This window comes from Strix aluco, chromosome 2, assembly GCF_031877795.1.
Source record: "Strix aluco isolate bStrAlu1 chromosome 2, bStrAlu1.hap1, whole genome shotgun sequence".
Classification (NCBI taxonomy): domain Eukaryota; kingdom Metazoa; phylum Chordata; class Aves; order Strigiformes; family Strigidae; genus Strix; species Strix aluco.
This window is the reverse complement of record NC_133932.1, coordinates 33152850-33173594: the sequence shown is the minus strand read 5'-3', so window position 1 is coordinate 33173594 and position 20745 is coordinate 33152850. Positions and strand designations below refer to the sequence as shown.

The 20745-nt window shown below is 40.1% G+C and overlaps 1 protein-coding gene and 1 long non-coding RNA gene across 4 annotated transcripts in view; one reads left to right on the top strand and one right to left on the bottom strand.

Moving 5' to 3' along the window:
• The window catches only part of BACH1 (BTB domain and CNC homolog 1), a 30826-nt gene extending 18731 nt beyond the window's left edge, over window positions 1–12095 (bottom strand). For all 3 annotated transcript variants that reach the window (XM_074814168.1, XM_074814174.1, XM_074814179.1), the window contains exon 1: window positions 11931–12095. The gene's annotated coding sequence lies outside the window, so the exon portion shown is untranslated. The remainder of the gene's footprint in view (window positions 1–11930) is intronic.
• A 586-nt stretch (window positions 12096–12681) lies between these two features.
• On the top strand, window positions 12682–13577 carry LOC141919159 (uncharacterized). The gene is made up of 2 exons (XR_012621884.1): window positions 12682–13291; window positions 13383–13577. It is a non-coding gene; the product is annotated as an uncharacterized LOC141919159 (long non-coding RNA).
• The last annotated feature ends 7168 nt before the right edge of the window (window positions 13578–20745 follow it).

Genomic DNA, 20745 nt, shown 5'->3' with positions numbered 1-20745 from the left:
AGGGAAAGAAAGGAGGGAAAGAAAGGAGGGAAAGAAAGGAGGGAAAGAAAGGAGGGAAAGAAAGGAGGGAAAGAAAGGAGGGAAAGAAAGGAGGGAAAGAAAGGAGGGAAAGAAAGGAGGGAAAGAAAGGAGGGAAAGAAAGGAGGGAAAGAAAGGAGGGAAAGAAAGGAGGGAAAGAAAGGAGGGAAAGAAAGGAGGGAAAGTTTGATCAAGAAAACCACATAATCAGATTTGGAGCTGCCCTGCAAGGAAAATATTACATTACTATGAAAAGCGTTACCTTAACAAAGTAAACATTCAGATTACACTGGACTATTCTACCCAAGAGTTACTGTAACTGAACATAGTTGCTGAGACCCACTTCAGCTGACATAGAACTACCCAACCTAATCATTATATTGCTCAACAGAGGTTGTTATGATATGCCAGCTCCCAACAACAATAAAACTGTAGCCAATGTAAATCTTCAGTTTTCAAATATGGGAAACTTTCACAACACAGGAGGGAGGAGGGCATGGCCATTTTTATACACAGTGGGGAAATAACCAACCACCCTGCCAGCTGTACTCCTGGTTACTCACTACTCAAGTTATTTTCATGGCATACAGGCATTTTTAGTGGTCTTTTGAAGAGATAGAGAGAAGAAAAAGATCCCAATTTCCAGGGGCAGTAGTAGCCCTGTACCAGTCTGGACTCCAGTGAACTGCAGAGCATCAGCACTATCTGCCCTTCCCACTCTGTCATGGAACACTGTACGCTCAACTTCACAGTCAACTTTACCAACAAAATGTACAGCTCATAACTTGGCAAAGACAAAGAAACTAAGTCTGTGTTGGGACATCTACTTAAATACACAAGATTTTGTTTTGGGAAAATAGAAGTCCTGGGGAAAAAAGAAAGTTACACAAATCAGAGTTTTCCCCACTAAACAATACCTATACCATGCACAACAGTTAACCCTAAAGGGCTTATTTTTGAAAGCAAAAAAACCCCCAAACTAGTTTAAACATTTTTATATACCCAATGACAAGACTACAGAGATTTGTTTACTTAGGAAATATTTAGTTTCCAATCAGTTTAAATAGGAATTCTTTCATAATTCCCTGTGAAACAGTTATTCACTAAATTATATTCTTCTAATAGCTTATAAGAAGCATTGCAATATAAATCATGTATTCCTAATTTGTTTGTTCTATATCCTTAGCTTATCATATTCCTCATATTACAGTACATGCAGTTTAACAAAGTACAACCGTATTTGTTACCACAAGGTTTAAGAAAAAAAAACACAAAGCCAAACCAAACATCAAAAAGGAATGGAGAACAAAATGGAAGATTAAATCTAGGGTGGTGGGGAGCACAAGGAAGTATTAAAGATAAGGACATATTTTGGGGTGAACACCTAGGCAAAACTCATGACTGAAACTATAGTTAATTGGACTGGCCTTTAAAGGTTCTTTTTCCTTTCTTCTTTTGAAGCCCCAAGTTCTCCCAACCCTCAGATAGACAACCCATGTATCATATATGCTGCTCTTTGGTTTTCCCTTATAAAATAATCAGTTCCAATATCCAATTGAGCTCATTACACTTTCATAGGATAGAAGGCTAAAAGGAACAGTAGTTTGTTTACATAGACATGCAGAAGACAGTCAATCGTCCTTTTTACTTGATCCCCACAAGGCACACATGCTTCCAAAACAGTGCGCAGCCTACTTGAAGCACTGATAGTGAGCTTCCAATGTTGTTGCTGCCAAAAAAAAATTATGTTCCAACACTGAAACACTACCTTCTGTTTCTTGAGAAGTGAAAATATTTAAGCATAACTCAATTTAACACTTTACTCTGACAGAATGTTGAGCTTCCTAATTTGAAGATTTCATCAGCCAAGTTACATACCCACTATTTTTAAACAGGATGCAAGTTTCTGAGGTATCCAAAAATATAAAATGCAGCATTTTCATTAAGCATTTCAAAATTTAGAAGAACCTTTAAAAAAAAAACAAAAAAACACCATACACACCACAGTCAAATACTAAATTTTTCTCAGTCTTCTTTGTAAAAGCTAATTACTGTCATAGCTGACAAAGAGAGAAATCAAAAGGAAAAGATCCAGAAGATTGAAAATGCTGGTGAAAGTAAAAAGCATCAAACAGGAAAGGGAAAGTGTAACCACTGTAAAAATCTGTAACACTTTAGAAAAGTAGTAACAGAGGTCAAACTCGTGAACATTTTCATTCTGTCTTCCACTTGTGTAATAAAGGCATGGTACCACATTTATGATAGTATTTGTCATGAGAGCCAACCAGGTTTTCCACAGCGGTGTACGACACATTTGTTCACAAGTAGATTTGTTATATACATATCCATAACAAGACTTACTGATTTACCGAAGAGTACACCTCTTCTGTAAACTGTTTAATTTTTCCTCTCTAACTGTTCTCCTGAAGCACTCAAAAATTCTTAATACTAATTTCATTTATGGATAGACAAAGAAGAGAAAAGGTGTGGCATACAGAAAACAATTCAATGGCGTTTTTTAAAGAAGTTTATAACTTATAAGGTCATGCTGCAACTGTCCTATGAGGACAGGCTCCTCTAGGCTTTCTTCCGCTCAGTGCAGGTGCCCATTTTACACAATTTAATTTTCTACAAATATTATCTATCAGATTTCCCCCTGCCCCCCCAGACAATTCAAATGAAAGCAGCAACAAGTTACTAAAAAGAAGGAAAACGGACACTACAAACAATGATAACACAAATTATTTCCTTGGAAACCAGACCAAAACTCCTACTCTAGCATCCTATTTTTACTTTAAAAATAACACTTAAGTAAGGAAAACTAAAAGCAAGTACAGCTAACTCGTAAATGTATTCTAAAAGTCAGCAGATGACTGTATATTTAAATCACTGCTCACTAAGACAGGTCAACCAACCAACCATGTGACTGAATGCAAAAGATACTAAGAAACAAAAGCATGCAATATTCTTTAAGATATTTGATACAGCAGTTACCATCTAAAATAAGGAGAGTCCAAAAACATCTTCCAAAACTTAAAATAGTCCTTACAGTGCAAGTTGAAAGGATTAAAGAAGAAACAACATGAAAGCTCTAACTGCAAATCCGCAGTTAGCGGAAGAAAACTATTACTGTCAGTACAAGAGCATTCCTCAAATTCCTCTCACCTGAAATTCTGCACACCTAATAACCTCACAGTCTCAAGAGGAAAAAAGAAAGGAGACAATGTATATAAACACACATGCTAGTATAAAAACTATATAAAGGAACACCTGCAGCTGAATGAATCAAGTTCTGTTTTAAAAACATAACCAAGCATGCTCCTATGAAGTTTCCATTATTCATAGGACAGTGATTTTGAGATAAAAAATATTTTGCCTAGGGGCAAAAATATTTTCTCTTAAATATTGGGTATAAAAATTTACTCTGCTTTATCAAAGTGAAGTAACTCCATTTTTTTCTCTCCCTACTAGCATACAATTCAGTAAGAAAACCATGCCTAACAGTTACCTGTAAAATTACCATATCTTCAGTAAATTTAGAGATCTCTAGTTTTATTTGACTAGGTATATACATATTTATTTTCAAAGAACATTTAAAATACTTATTATGTTAATGAAAATTAGCACTGGAACAACATTTTAAAAAGGAATATACATTTGTTTAAGTATACAGTCTAGAGATCAGAGCAAGATGCCTATCAAGACTCATTGCCAAATACAGATGTCATTCAACACTCATTTTTCTCATGCATTTGAAGTTATTCATTAGTTTATATTATTAACGCAGAGGTAGCTGAAGTAGGGCAAGTGTAAGGTACTTCAAAATTAGACTGCAGGTTTGCTCATCTGATTGCTTACAATTGGTAGCAATTACTGCTCTAACTCCTAGTTGACTGCAGAATAAAAGTTAAAGGATTCTCTACTTCCTTCCCCCACAGACTCTGCTTTAAAGAGTCACTTGGTGCAGATCTTTAGGCAAACCATAAAGTTTCCTCATTTGATACTTAAAAAAAAAAGTATATATTCCAAAGATGATAATCATTATGGCTGAGACCAGGTAAAGCTATAAGGAAATGTTGCTAAGTTACCAAAGGGAAATAATAATAGATGATATTGCCTTGGAATAGGTAACATAAGAGTGGTAACATATTACCAGGATGAAACTCATAATAGTGTGATGCATTTCTCATACACACACACACAAAACTGGCACAAAGTAGATTAACTTTCATGCTCAGTAGCACCACAGCAACATGTAAAAGTCTGCACTCAACATCCTGTGGTCATCAAGAAAAGTGTTATGCAGGAGACGAAGGAAGCTTTGAAGCATCAAGTTGTCACTGAGGCTGCCAAAAGCATGCACAGAAATCAGTTTACCTCCATACATTTAAGACAGGGCAAAAGAACTGCTTGATGCTTATGTATGTCTCTGAAAATTCAGACAATTACACAGCCCTGGAAAAAGTTTTGTATTGCATTTCACAAAAAAATATATATACACTTTGGGTTAATATATGTAAATATAGAAACCGTGATTCATATAGATAATATAGATAATAAATGCCTTTTACAATAGGTTTTCCTAGCAAGCCGCTCCTAAAAATCAGGATTTGACACAGTACCACTTTCTCAAGCATTTAACGCTGAGGAGTAATTTTTCCTATTATGCAGAGGACAGCAAAACACATGGTGTATGTAAACTGACATGACACAGAACACTCGCCTTTTTTTGCATTGTTGAGCCCAAACTTCATAATTTGCCATAATGATTAAGTCCCTTATGGTTGCGAAAAGCCAATAACAAACAGCAATCCCATTCAAAGCTAACCAGAAGCGATAGCAATAAGATGCAGATGTTAAGACAATGTTCAAAACCTTAGACCAATAAAACAACTGTACCACCCATGAGCTCACTGCAAATATTAACATCAGTGGCAATTATCCCAAATCCCCGACACTTACCCAGATGTCCACTGGACAACTACCAAAGAATTCCAGCTTTTCTGTAGGGAATTTCTAAACCATGCTCTGTCCAAAATATTAATAATGAATGCCAAACATACAGGATCACAAAAATCAGCCAAAACATACTATTATTCAATGCAGTGAATTAATAGTAAGAACTTCTTTAGAATTTAAATGGAGATTTAAACAGAGTATCTTGCATTTTGCATCAATGGTAGAAAATCCCCCAAAATGCCATGCAGATTACAACTAAGCTTTTCAGTAACTTAGAAAAACAGTCACACAATAACAATTCTGTATGCTTATAGCTGGTTTGCTATATACTTGCATCATTCTTTCTGAACAAAGACAACAAAAATAACAGCTGGAGGTGTCTCTGTCTGCCTATGACAGCTGCCAGGAACTTTACCACAGAATGACTTAGAACAACAGTAAGACTGCTAACACAGAGGTAAACTCAGCATGTCCTTTATACTCAAACACCACAAAAACTGAAAAGGGTGAGGTTTCAACACACAAAGGGGTACGCTTTACAGCTAAAGAGAGTGTTTTGAAGATTGGACCAGCTGATGCTGGAAAGATCTGCTGGGGGCGTTAGAAGAAAATTCACAACTAGAAAGAATGAGTCACAGATATGAGCTCCATAGGCTCCGAGACTCTTTAAGGCAAACAGCCAAAGAATACTAAACTGGCCCTTAAAACAGATACAGGTTTGCGAGTGCAAATAAATCACTGCCATTTCTGCTTCTATTTACATTACGATACACCTATGATTTGTGTACACATTTACCAAAATACTTTTTGAACATTCCGATTTCAGCGTTTCAAGTGTCCTTAAAAATACTAAATCAGAGAACAGAAATCCGTGAAAATCAATAACAGTCATGCCTTTACTACTTGGAAGGCTTGCACTTTCAGGAAAGACATAGCTGATTTGCCAGACTCACAATCTAAACCCTTGGCAGTAAGGACCTGGAAGAGAAAATCCAGTATCTAATGGTCACCAGGATACAATGGGAACCCGCAAGCATTTGGATTCAATTGAGTCTAGCATCCAAACCCAGTGACTGTCTATGAAAGACTCACTGTCAAGTAAAACACAGGACTGTACTTTGTTACCATCACCTGTAATACACTTAACAGTAAGTGAGGCAACAAACCAGCACGTGCCATCTTAAGCTCTAAGACAGCAATGGTACTAGCAAGAGCCAAGCAAAAATACAGAAGTTACATCCTATCAAGTCAGTGTTCTCTTTAAAAAAAAGAGCAACAGCCTCTTTCTTACTTTCCATCAGCCAATAAATCAATTTCAGATATTCCTAAAAAGAAGAGCTAATCTTATTTATAGACTCAGATATCAATTATGTGGCTCTACCATCACAATCAACTCAGTCTACACATATGGTTTGGTTGGTTGTGTTTTTTTTTTTCCTGACCTTCAGCTACCATAAATTTCCAGTAAATGATCCAGTCCAAAAGTTACCCAACTTACTGAAAAAGTAAACAAAACCCTGTTCCTTAGTCTTTACCTACTTAGTGGACAACCATCTGCTAATACCATACTGGATATCGATCCTCTGTAGTAATCACAGTAACTCTCACTTGTACATGAGTAAAGTTCTTGAAACGAGAAATCAGAGAGTGAAGCCCCCCTTCAGCAGGTGCAGAACCCAGGCAGGACACCTTTGCTGTCACTGCTGAGCTGGTTGAACCTGGACATCCAGATGCAGTTTCAGTTGTGATCACCATCATGATAAAACTAGTAAGATCAATTTATCACCTAGTAGACAATAAAGGTCTGCTCAGCTATCACCATGCTTGTTACATATCTGTACTCTTAGAACACTTCAAACTCCAGAACAGTTGGAAAAAAGGCATCGTAGACCCAAAAAAACAACTTGAAGAAAACTAACTCTGGATGCTATTCCTCACTCCTATGCTGATCTGTTGAGTAACTTCCAGCAGGTCACTTATCTCGGTCAATTCCCTTAGGGTGTACATTTACTTCATCCTATAAAAAAATTCTGTCATCCACAGATATGAAGTACAAAGCGACAACTATCATTTACTACTGCTAAAACAAGACAGTTTGGATAAGAGACAGTTTATTCAAAATACACTGCAAAGGCTTTTTTTCTGAAGTTTTATATCTATGTCCTTGCCCCCAGCTACCTCTCCTTTTAAGGAAATAAAAGTTATGTTACAGATGAATGTCTACAGCAGTTAATAGCTGCTGATTCATGTTATGCTGACAAGGAATGAATAAGCATTTTAGTGATCATGTTTATTGCTTCTCTGTCTTTAGTTCAAAAAGTCTTTAAAAGAGAAAAGTGATTTAAAAAAGCATAAAGTAAGCTTTGCTTTGTAAGAACAATGCTTTCTCCAGAAAAAAGTAGGTCTCATCTGAAGATGATTAGCATATTCATAATTAAAATTCTAAATTGTATTCTTTAGTAGGCTAAACACCTGGATTATATTGTTCACAGTTTAATTACATAAACGAGTTTTTAAAAATTATTAGGTTGTATTGCTGCAACATAATTCCTACCACAGCATTTGGACTCTTGTCAAGTTACAAGAGAGAATTAAAAAGAATCACGGGAAGTCTGGCGAGTTTTAAGTCTGCACTGAGAGTCGTTTCCCCCCCCAGGTTTTAACAGCCTGAATATTCACCTTTTTAATCTCTGCAAGCTATATGGGAACTCGGGGGATGGGACCTGAGATTCCCAATAGTCACAAGACTCCAGAAGCTGGGTTTTTAAAGAAAAAAAGCAAAGGATTGATACCATGTAATCATAAACATTTTCCACAGAGCAGAAGTTTGAATACTTTCCCTTAGAAGATCATACAAAGCACTCCACATCAAAGCCAGAAAAAATTATTACTACTTTGCAGTTTACCATTATTTTACACAACACTAATTGTTTAATTTTTGGATCAGGGATACAAATCATGTTGTGGGATTTGGTTTGTTTCACTGCTCAAAAATGATATAAGACTGAAAAGATGTTAGAGACTACTTTGCAGCAAAATCCCATCACTTAGAATAATCCTTCAGTTCTGCTGGTATTAAAACAGAGTTACTCTGGGAAGGTAACAACAACGCACAGACTTCCTAAAGGCATGGTTCACCTAAAAAAAACCCCAAAATGCCCAACAACAGCAAAAAACCCAACAAAGACACAACACCTAAAATCGGTTTCTACTAGTATTTTTTTTTTTAGTAAGAACTAGGTTAGATAATAAAATATTTATTTAGGATAAGGGGTAAACTGGCATAACATAAAACACGCCAACTAACATCTACTGTCAACTCTTGCCTTTACTTAAAGGACAAATACATTTGCATTTATAGCTACACATTCTACTCCTTGCCACAGTTAAACAAAGAATATGGATTACTTTAATGACTGTCAGAATCCATTCACAAGTATGTATGTCAAAATATTTATAATGAATACTAAATTAACAATCTGAGGTTCTAATGTATCTTACCCTAACTTAGAAGGAAACAAGAAACAACCTGAAAGAACTGAGAAGCAAATATATTGGCAAGTCAAAGAAAACACTTTTTGGAAGTGATATTCATAATCTTATCTCTGGTATTAGCTTTTTAACTCCAATTTCTTCTATAACTGTTCCTTACAGTATGTGAAACTGAAATAAAATTCTACAAATATTTTAGACATAAATCAGAAAGAACTTCAGAAACAGAAACTTTCTATGAAAACAGAAAAGCACAGGTTCATCAGAACTGCCAATATTTATATCATAAGGAAAAAAAAAGATGCAGAAAACCAGACTTCAAATGATAATTCTAGTAAAGACCTTCACACAAATCACATAAAGCTGTGTTTCAGTTTCCCCATCAGGAACCTGTAGACCATTTGCTATCTGACATACGATGTTAGAAGACATGGCCTTACCAGCTGAGCTGTAAATAAGTATTTTCAGGATGGCACCATATAAAATACAGATCTTGAAAGAAGCGTAAACAGGGACAGTAAACACTGATTATCTACTTATCAAGTTATTAGTCAATGGGCAAAGACTGGAATCCAAACAAACAACTACAAAGATTATCTTTACAGTTCAAATGAAGTCATTCACAAATCATCTCAACGTGATTCTGAAGATTACCTCAATATTCTTTAAGATGAAGGCTCTCATTTAAAGGCATTTTGAGTGACTGATACCCTAGGCTACCTCTTCTCGCTCTACAATGTGTGTCTAATGATTAAACTCAATTTATTTGTATTTCACCAATGCTTCTAAAGTCTATTTGCCCTTCCTACCTCACTTCCCCCTCCTTTCTAAAGCTTCAGTAGCTGACCGGTCAGTTGAGCCTTACTCTGACCTGCTAACTCACATTTATACACAATACTAAGGTTTCCCTCTGTATTACTTAAGAAGAACAAACTTCCTTCCACCCTGAGAATGGCCTTAACTGAAAAATACAGCATACTGCTGGAGATGTTGTTACTTTTGTGATAGAGCGCATGATTTGTTACAGCAAAGGAAGCCTTTCTAGTACTTTTTTTTTTTTTCCTCTCCACACCACTAACTTCTGAACTGGAGGTGGGGGGCAGGGAAAGCTGCAGGTGAGTCCTCATACAATATCCCCACTGTGGTCATATTAGGATGAATTCATACAACTTAATGGTGGTTTCAGCACTTATTTTTTGCTCACTTTTGTTCCTATCCACATTTGCATCAACTAACACATTACCTATGATTTAACTAAGGATTGCATATGACAGGACTTGAACTATAAATACCACAAAAGTTTTTTCTACCCCTAAAACATCCCCCATGAAACTTTCAGTGGTCAAATTCTAAGGGACAACTAAAATACCAGCACTCAGACACAAACATGAACCCTTTGAATGACCTACCACTGCTCCCCTTCACACCAGCAGGCCCAGTGCAGGGAGAAAGGCAGGTCTATGATTAAAAGGAACTCTATGAAGAATTTATATGAACACCTCTTCTCATCTTATACAACTGGGAAGGTGGGGGGGGGGGGGGGGGGGGGGAATGACATGACAAGAAGACTTGTTGAGCTATGTTTTCCTAAACCATAGCGCAAAGTTATTTGGGACTTGTACAACTTCTGTGCAAAGACATCTCTATTATACACCCAATGGGAGTGCCACTTGATCCAAATGATCAGGTAAAGGGTATAGGTTTTTATACTATTCAATTCTTACATTAACATAAATTTATTACTGTTCAATAACAATTGAACAGTAAGCATAAGGATTTCAGAACCTATTAAAAGCAAATACATATTTAGCACACCAACATCTCGCATATTTTTAAAACACTCAAAAATACAGTAGATGGAAGTTGAACCTCCACTTCAGCATTCTGCTTAGAATCAGGAGTGTGCTACTGAAGCAAACTTCCCAAATATCCCACTTACTGTGCTTTTGTTCACTTCACAAGATGGAGCTGGACAACAAGAGTAGGTTCTTTTTTAGACTAAACTGGGAAACTTACTCTAGAAGTACTTCTAAAGAAGTCCAAATACTAAGGGTTCAGTAGAGTTCGCTTGAAAGATGCCCTTCTAAAAAGCATACAGTGTGGATATTCTGTTTTCAGCAACAACCATTCCTCTCTGCAAATCTGCCACTTCTGGGCCTCACTACTTGGTAACACACACAGACTTACTCACACATGTTAAGGCATCCAAGAGTAATTATGCCATTTAAGTTGCCTTTACAGCTAAACTCTTAAGCCATAAAATAAGATTTGGAATATCTTAGTTGCTTTAATTCAGACTCACATGTTTGACAGGAATCTACTCTTTTCTCTTCAGCGTAGCATAGTACTTGAGATTAAAGAACTGACTCTAGTAATAGAGTACTCAGAGTGCTGTGTAACCTTAATTTACAGTGTTTCTGGATTGCAGTTATTCCGTTACTACAGTCAAATGTTTTTCATACACTGAAAGTGCCTTCCTGAAGTGCCTCAAATTAACGTGTCTGTCAAAAGTTAACACATGATGAAACTGTACAGTTATCTTCACTTTACTGCTAGAATGTTTGCTTTTTCCTTTTAATTCAACATTTAGAGGGCCCAGCTGTATATGAATTTGGGATTAGTGTTATATTTACCTTGTCCGTTTTAGTATGGCAATATGATTTGACAAAAAAGCAGGTGACGATTCTTTGATAATTACTATATTTTCAGCATGCCCCAAAACATGCCAAGTATCTCACTGGACAGAACGAGACAGACAGGATTTGTATCTCGTTGTTTACGGTCTAAAATAAATCTTCCCCGGCTCCCACAAAGGGTAACAAACGCTGAAAACACCAGTTGCATGTTTCACCCCGGCCGAGCAGGGTTACCGCCGCACCGCCGGCGGGGCTGAGCTGCTCCTTTCGTACAGGGCCAGGGACCGCGGCGTGGGAGAGTCACGCCCGTGTCACCGGAGCGCACGGGCACGCGCGGAAACCGGGGACGAGACGCTGCGTAACGACCGACCGCCCGGCCCCGCGGCGACGCTGGGCACACAGGCCTCGGGGGAAGGGGGGGGAATACCTGGAAGCACGGCCCCAAGGAGGGGGACCCGGCCGCCACCCGGTGCTCAGCGCTGACAGGGCGCCTCCGCCACCGCCCGGCGCCGGCCTGGCGCCCCCGCCCCCCCGCGGGACCCCGCCGCCCTCGCCCGGGGTCCGGCAGCGCCCGCCCCCGCCGCGGCGGGACGGGCCACTACGGCGGCCACACAGCGGCGGCGGCGGGGTGGAGGGGGGGGAGAAGGGGGCCGGCGGACTAACACCGCCCCTGCGAGCGCGCCTCAGCCTCCACCACCCCCCAGCGCCCGAACGGTGCTGCCCTCGCCCCACCAACCCCCTGCAGCCCAACGGACAGCGGGCGGGCGCGCGCGCCCGCCCGCCCGCCCGCCCGCTCCCGACGGCGGCCGGTTCGGCTCCGCTCACCTCAGTGCCTGCCGCCGCCGCTCCTCCGCGCGGCCCGCTCCCCCGCGGGCGGGTCGGTCGGTCGGCCGGCCGGTCGGAGGGCAGCGCCGCCGCCTCGCCCCCTTCCTCCACCCGCTTCCCCCGGGCCCGGCTGCTCCTGGCACAGGCTGCGGCCCGACTGCGGCGCGAGCGGTCAGGTGACTCCCAACAACATTACCCGCCCGCCGCCCCCCCCCGCGCGCACACCCCGCCCGCTGATTGGACGCGGCGCTCCCCGCCGACGCGCAGCCGCCCATCCCGCTGCGCCACGCGCATGCGCGCCGCCATGGCATCGCCGGGCCCTGCCGCCCGCCTCCGGCACTGCCGGAGCCTCCCCGCCAGCCGGGGCAGCCGGGAGAGCCGTGGTGGCTTGGAGAGCCGTGGTGGCTGGCCTGGGCGCTGGGCGGGATGTTTGTCGCCTCTCCGAGCCTGAGCGCGGGCGGGAAGCCGTAGCGTGAGGGGAAGGGGCAGCCGTTGCCGGGTGGGAGGCGCTGGTCGCGTCCCCGTAGCTGGCGCCTGTTGTGTCGCCCGGGGTGGGGGGGCGTGGTGGAGCGGTACCGGCTTCATGTGTTTTACTGGTGTAAAACTCTTGGAAATACGGCGCGAGGCCTGTGCTTGGAAGAGCCGCCAATTCATAGGCTTGACCGGTAACGTGATTAGTGACACTTTTGTGACAGGAAGTGTTTAACATTTTGTAAAGGTCCCATCCTGAGGGATTTTTGGTATAACTTACTGACTTGTTGAGCTTATGTCCTGTGGTCCAAAATGCTTTCTGGAAGCTCAAGCTGCGTTGATGTGAGGCTGATTTGCTGGAAGTGTCCTGCTGACAGCCCTTGTCCTTGTTCTGGTCTGATTTGTCAACCAGCTATCGAGCTCCATGCTGTGCTGTGTAAGAAGAGATAAGATGTTAAGGAAGGCAAAAAAATAACTGCAGAGCAAGTTGTGGTGAGGAGATAACTTTCTGCTAGCAACAGACACACCAGTGCTAGAACTGAAAATGGTGTGGTGTTACTGTTGAGCTAGTAGTATCCCTATTGAAAGGCAGACTAGGATGTCCAGTGCTATGTGTATGTAGCTTGCATACTGGTTTCAGTATTTTTGTGTGATGCCATCTACATGTACAAACTCAATCGTAGATAGCTAAGAGGATGTCTTAGAAACTGCTGCTGTGTGTTACCCTGTCCAGGACCAGAGAATTTTCAGTACTTCCAGACTCTGGTAGATACTAGTCTCTTCCAAAGCAGTTTAGAGTAGCAGTAAGGTCTTTCCTTCTACTAGAAACAGCCAGAGGGCAGCTCCCCTGTATCATCTCGAAGGCAACTCAAAGCAAAACTGTCTGAAAGGTGGGGAAAATACTCTTTGTATATTAAAAGAAAAAAATTCTCTGTTGGCCAGATCAGAGGGAGGTAAACTCCATGTACCTGTTTATTCAAGGACACCACTGAAGACAACCTCCTTCCAGAAGCTGCATATCCTGAATAAAACATCAATGATTGCAAAAGATGCACTGCCAAGAATACTAATGGGAATTTAATTGTTATGAAATTTTAATAAAATTTAAATATTTTGTTTACATTTGAATTGTAAGATTGCATTTATGCCTTGAAATAAAGTAGGTAAATTATACACAATCTGTCTTACACTGTATTTAAGTGTCACATAACTCTCTCGAGCTGTTTCTAAACTTCGTTTTAGCCTTCTTGAGAATTTTTGGGGAAGGTATGAGCAAAGATCTTACCGGTAATATTTAGTAATGATAGGTTTGTATAAAAGGGGAGGAAGTCCCCCTCATGTTTGGGTGTAATGACTGACCTTGCATAGTTCAGAAACAGATGAAACCATGGGGAAAAATGCTTATGTTTGAAAAACATGGAGTGTCATTTTTAAAAACATACTTTCTTATATTACTTTACTCCTACATGTATTAATACTCTTTTCTACAGAGTTACTACCATTACAATGGTAATGCTAATGAAACTCTTCTTTTATTTACTTTCAGTGTCAAGCCAGTTAGAAATTACACAGGGAGGAGGTCTGAGGGATCTGGAACTGATTCCACCCCCACCCAGTGAACCGAACAGTTTCATTTTCACAGCAGACTAGAAAGGAACTTTTCAATAGCTTTCTTCAAAAGTCATTATACCAGTCTAAAACTGATAACAGACAGGAAATCCCTACTGCTTTATTAATATATTTGCTAGCTGAAAAGAGAGTTCTGAATGGGATTTTTTTTTTAAGTGGAGAGTGGCTGTATTTCACAAGCAGGCTTCACTTTTCCTTGGATCGTTTCTAAATCCTTTAGGCTCAGTTTTGTAAGATGCATTTTGTTACTATTTCTTTGTCTCCATTTCTTTAATCGGATATCTTCATTAGCACCCAAAATAAAAATGACAACCCAAAGCACTCTAAAAGCAGATGTGTAACCATGCCCCAAGGAACAGTTCCAGATTACTTACTCAAGGGTTCCCAGTTGCTCCAGACTCTGAGAATTCATAGTACTTACTCTGAAAATTGTGCATGCAGATGGAAAAGTCTGAAAAATAAAAGCTGTCTTTCCCTGTATTGACAACATTCAAGGTAGATGTTAGTCTTGTCTAGATTGGCACCAGGTGGAAGGCTCTCTCTTTGTTACACCCGCTGTAGGCCTGGCACATAAACTGTAGCCGTCTTCCAAAGTGACACGCCTTTCATTTTACTTTTCCATGTGCCTGGATTCTTAGAGTCTTTATTGTGGGCTAATAGAGCTGAGTAACTGTTGTCTTCTGTAACTGACAATCATACAAAACAAAAGCAATATCAATAAACAGTCTACTGTGTTGGCTGTACATGGGATTAGTCAAGCGGTGCTTTCTCTGAAAGGCCTGCAGCAACCAGGATTATATATCCATATGATCATCCACGCTAACACCCGAGACCTGAAAGGAGGTTGCAGAGAGCTGGGGATGAGCCTCTTTAACCAAGTAATGAGCGATAAGACAAGAGGTAATGGCCTCAAGTTGAGCCAGGGAAGGTTTAGACTAGATATTAGGAAGCATTTCTTTACAGAACGGGTTGTTAGGCATTGGAATGGGCTGCCCAGGGAGGTGGTGGAGTCCCCATCCCTGGAGGTGTTTAAGAGTAGAGTCGCCATAGTGCTTAGGGATATGGTGTAGTTGGGAACTGTCAGTGTTAGGTCAATGGTTGGACTGGATGATCTTCAAGGTCCTTTCCAACCTAGATGATTCTGTGATTCTGTGATTCTGAGACAAAAATATTGCACCTATGCCACAACAGAACTAGTGAAGCAAAGAGGGTACAAAACCAAAAGAGGTACTGAAAGAGTATAAAAAACAACAGCTGTGTGAAGTATGGGACCAGGTAAGGAATGGGAGATTCAAAAATACTTGCTGAATTAAGAGCAAATCTGGATATTCAGTTGCTGATTTAAAAATAGATACACTTGTCTTTGTTCATTTTACACACTGATCTTGCAAGCATTCTCTGCAGGGGTATGATGCCTTTGAGGTAAGAAGAATCACCTGCTAGGAGGAAGGATTGCCTCTCCACTCCCCCTTTTCCTTGGGATTTCTCTGACTAATCTGTTCACATGTATTTCTGCTAAAGGAACAAGTTATATCCAGTACTTTGTAAATTGAAATAACCCCTCTGACAGTTCTCTTCATATGTAACACAACTGTGTTTATACAACTCCCACATTTTGATTAAGCAAGAAATTATTGGTGGATCTGGTTTACTAAATACAACTGTATTATAACATGAGCATCTGAGATGTTTTTAATCTCACACACCATTTGGCAAAATCACACATGGTGAAAGGAGGGTGTGGTTTTCTCTGCCATTCATATGAAGAATGTATTGAACAAAATTCTGAAGCTTTCAGTTTTGACAGAGGCTAATACAGATTTTCCTTCAATGATTGTTCAATAGCTGCCTTTCACCTCATTAAGAAGGTAGCATTTAATTATTTTTAGTTATTATTTGGTCAATATATCCCTCAGTACAACCAGAGTTTCATTACAAAATAACAAACAATTTGTTGGCAAATAAATTCAAGGACAGCTATTTGATAATGATATCCAAATACTATCTTTTTGCTTCAGATTTGAGTACTACCAATTCTTAATAATAATGTATTCTGAATGTAAGTTTCTACAGTTGCTCCTCATGTTTTCTATGACTTGTAGTTCTCATGCCCTTACACATGTTTGTAATTCCCAATCCCCTAGTACTCAGATGTGAAGAAAGCAGCTTTGAGACAACCGTTTAGACGGTAAAAATTGAGCTGCAGAAATAGAGGATGTTCTCAATGTTTAAGCATAAGCAGAAAATTTAAAATACCTACCACTAGACTAAAAAGTGGCTTTTTTTCTGGTCTTACACTTAAGATTTTTGTGGGGAAGAGAGGGGAACAGAAGAGAGAAGAAATAAATAAAAACAAAAATAAATAAAACAAAAGAAGCTCTTACTTTGGCTTGAGGATTGGCTACCAAATCTTGGACCACACCCACCAAGAAGGGATCTTCATCTCTTGTTCTTGATCCTAGGGATGATGCAATGCTGACTTCCCACACAATAGGGAATGAAATTATGGCGTAATAGCTTGCTTCTCACTCAGACTGCAGAACTGAGTAAGTACTTTCCTCATTGAAATTAGACACAACTGGAGAGAGGAGAAATAAAAAAGTTAGTCCTTTTTTTTTCCTAAAAAGGAGAAGTAAAACCAGCAAAAAGGAGATCTGGGAGCTAAGCTGAAAAACAAGGAAGTACGTCTTCCTGTGGAAGAAAAATGAATGTTTTAAAGATAAAGCAGTATAAAAACTGAGATGATAAATGCTCACAGAATTAGTGAGCATGATAACAAATACAATTAGAAAAAAAAAAAAAACAAAGATAAATGTTCCTTATTTTGCAGTAGAATTTTTCTTCTGATACATTGATGACAATGGGATTTTAAGTCCCATTATATCATATGGTGTTATTTCCCTACGAAGCCAGGTTATAGCTGTCTCTTTGCTAGTGTTGTTTACCGCTTCCGGCACACTAGATGCACCAGTCTGAGCTAGCACTAGTTTGTGGCTTGATCTCACTAAGCTCTGACTAGTCTATGTGTGGGTAATGGCCCAGAGAGATGCAAGAGGTCTAATCTCTGGCAGTTAGTTGTGTTGACTACAGGGCACAGCCTAAAACAAGGAACATTTAGGCCATGTTTAATAATGTGTGTGATCTTTTCTGCCCATGCCCTCTCTTCCTATGCTGAAGCTGGTTTCATACTGTAGAAACTTGGCTAATAAATTCTCCAGAGTTAAATTGCATCATATCCAAATGCTAAATGTGAGATTCATCTCACCTATCTTTATCCATCTAAAATTTAGCTGTCTAGTCTAAGCCTCTTATCTAGGCTCCCATGCAGTCAGTGGAACTAGATAGGCATCTTCATGGGGTAATTTTTCCCTTCCTATGGTAGGTGTCTGAGACAGGTGTGATGAAACTCCCTTTGTCTGTGGCGGGAACATGAATAACTGGGTTAGGCTAGAGGCATAACTCTCAGAGGACTACACATTAATTGAATCTGTGCCTCTGTGCTTACTTTCTGCAGGATGCTGGGATCAGAATCCTCTAGAGCAAAAGTGTTGTGGAGTCATTGAGAAAAATATGTGCTGAAGGCCCGTCTTCCTTTTATTATGAAATGTCCATTTTTTTTCTGGCTGAGCAGGACACTTATCTCAGTGTCAGAAGAGGGTTTCTGTCTTCGGCCCTTTACCTACACTGCAACAGACTGATTAGGCATACATAATGAATCCAGCATTTCTGGTTGTAAGCCAAATTAGCGTACAGATCACCACAGTAAAGCAGGTGTAAAACACATGCTTTTGTCCTAGACAGCCAGGTTTGTACGCATAGATTGAATGCACTGCATATATGGAGTAGGTCCAATGCTTTCCTGGAAGCACTGGCCATAGTGTTGAGAGCAGTACATTACGTTCATGCATGTGCAGCAATTCCAGTATTTCCCCAGAGCAGCACATTTTCCGTGCGCACGTACAGCAGCTGTGTTGCCCATCTGCAAGACGTGCATGTGGTGATGGCAGATGGAGTGGGAAAAGATCCCAACTGGGACTGGTCTGGTCTCTTGAACAACTAAGCGAGCTTGTGTCCTGCTTCTGGTGTACTCCCGCACTCGTCACCTGGTGGAAACTGCCACCCTGGCTTCACAGGGCAGAGGCTGAAGACCCTGTTGTACACACATCCACTTCAAATATGACTTCTGTAGGCTTCATATAGAAGACCAGTCCATTTACACTCTGGTAAATGAAAACCAAACCACTTCCTCCTGTGAACTTGCAAACACAAAAGCTGTTTTTTTAATCTACTCTTAGATAACATTTTCTAACTGTAAATCAAGCTGTCGGGGAGCTACTATGGTACGTGATGTATTTGAGTGACTGAAACCTCAGGGCTATGTCAATATGTACAAGATGAAAATCTGACTCTTATTTTAAAATGGTTTTTGAAGTCTTCAAATACATTCTTTAAGAATTTATTTCCATACTGTCTTTTGCTGTATGTGTGTTAGTAACACACACACTTCTTTTTCATGGTTTCTTGCTTACAAAAGTCTTTTGTTCATTCCGGGAAAGCATACTGTTAATCACAGGTAAATATTTTTAAATTCCCTGTTTATAAAAAAAGGGAAAAAATGCTTTTCATCTGGAAGAAAATCTTACTCTAGTAATCTGTCTTTTAAAGTGCAATTATAAAACTGATTATCTTAAATCTAATGCTAGTTTGGTCCAAATTCTCATCAAAGCTTCTTAAAATGAAAACTGGCTTCTTGGTTAAAACTGATTTTTTTTTTCAGATTTTTTTTTTTAAACAGCAATCTTAAACAGTAATATTTCTATGGGAAAAAAATCCCTTTTTCTTGAAAAGAATTAGATTATTTTCTTTTTTTATTCTGTGAGAAGGGTTATAAACTATGTGTAAACAATGGCAAAAAGGTGGGAAACAGATTTAAAAGTGTCTAGCTGTGGAAAATAAGAGGTCTGCTTAGATAGGCTGAGGGAGGTGTACAAAAAGGTGAAAGAATGAGAATTGCAGCAGGACAGCTGAAAAAGCCCCATCCAGGTACTTAGCTTGAAAGAGGAAAACAATCGGTTTATTCATAAGAAATGGATTTGCTTTCCTGGAAACCTGCAGTAAAACTGGTAATGACTGTAATTTTGTCAGACAGCAATGCCTAACATGAGGGATCTGGTAAAAGTCCAGAAATTTTGAGGTGAGGTGAAATTACTGCAGCCAGACTGTCCAGACCAAGCATTGTCACACAGTGACTCTTCTGAAGCCTGGGAGGAAACCTCGGTGTGTGTGTGAAAGCCAGTGTATGTCATCCAGGGCTTGATGAGTGTTTGCAGTCTCAAGTAATACTGTGGGATCACAGCTGTGTGGGCTTTAGATGAATTAGCTCCCTGCAACAGAAAACCGCTAAGCCTGAAACCAGCAGAAGCTTAGCTTTCAGCCAGATGCAGATCTGCAAGCAGATTCATGGAGGAGTGAGGTTTTGGGAAGATGGAGGGGAGCCTGGTGAAACACCTCATGCTTGGGGGGCTGAGGATGTTCATTCACAGGACCACAAACTAAATGTATAGCAGTCCCCACCATTTCCGTGTGCCCTTCCCCTACGAGAGGGTCATGCTGGGAGAGAAACATCTCTTCAGAAAATAGCCTTTGCTGTACTAGGGAAAGACAAGCCCATCTGTTTTCTTTAATTTATAATACAGTCTATTGCTAATTAGCAACTTGGGATGGCCCCTCTGCACACCCTTAGTTTAGGAGAACTACGAGCTGGTAGTGCATTATTCCCATGGGTGTCTAGTTCAGAGCTCTTCTCTTGCTTTCACTCTAAACTGTTCTGAGAAGTCTGCTTGTTAGCGCTACATTGTCAGGGGTATCTGGAATACTGGTTTGTGGCTCTTCTAGTAAAATGCAAACGCTCCCCACCCCACCCCAGATGAAAACCCAGGGAACGTTCATTATATCTGTGGAAGGAGTTTTCTTAAATGACAAAAGTATTTGTGGGTGAGACCCTTGAAAGTGGGAAAGAAGTGGCTTCTCTCTCACACATGCAGATTCATAAATCTCTGCAGTACTTGAAACATTGAAACTTTGGACGGATTCCCTAAGAGCTGTAGTCATACCCCTGAGAGGAGAAGGATGTTGAGTCATAGTGAAGAAAGGAGAGAAAAGCTGAATGTTTTTTCTATTACAATCATCCCAGAGGTCAGACGCAACCAAGACAGACAGATGAACAACAAAAACACTGGTTAAATGATTCAAAAGGCTAGGTTTTCTGGCATTAGACAAAAACATTTCAAGCACTCCGAAGCAAAATATGGAAATGAATTGTCATTCCAGCCTATCTAAGCATATTTGCCTTTGGAGTCTAATGCCTGAAGGATTGATTTTAAATGAAGAAGGATTGATTTTAAAATTTTTTCGTAGAAAGCTCCTGAAGGACTTACACTTAGGCTGTGTGAAGGCTACTGTAAATATACCAGGACTGGAACAGTGAACAATGAAATTGCATTTGCCTTTGGAGATGTCTGACAGTGGCATAAAGAAGAGACAACATGCTTTTTTGCAGCATGATATAACATAATTTTTTAAAAGTACCTGATTAAGCTACAATTTTGCTTAAATAAGTTCTTCTTTAATGATCACCCAGCTTGCTTTTGCTACTCAGGATGATTGCAAAAGTGAATGATGTATTCAAAGACTTAGCTAAGATTGGAAAGCATAC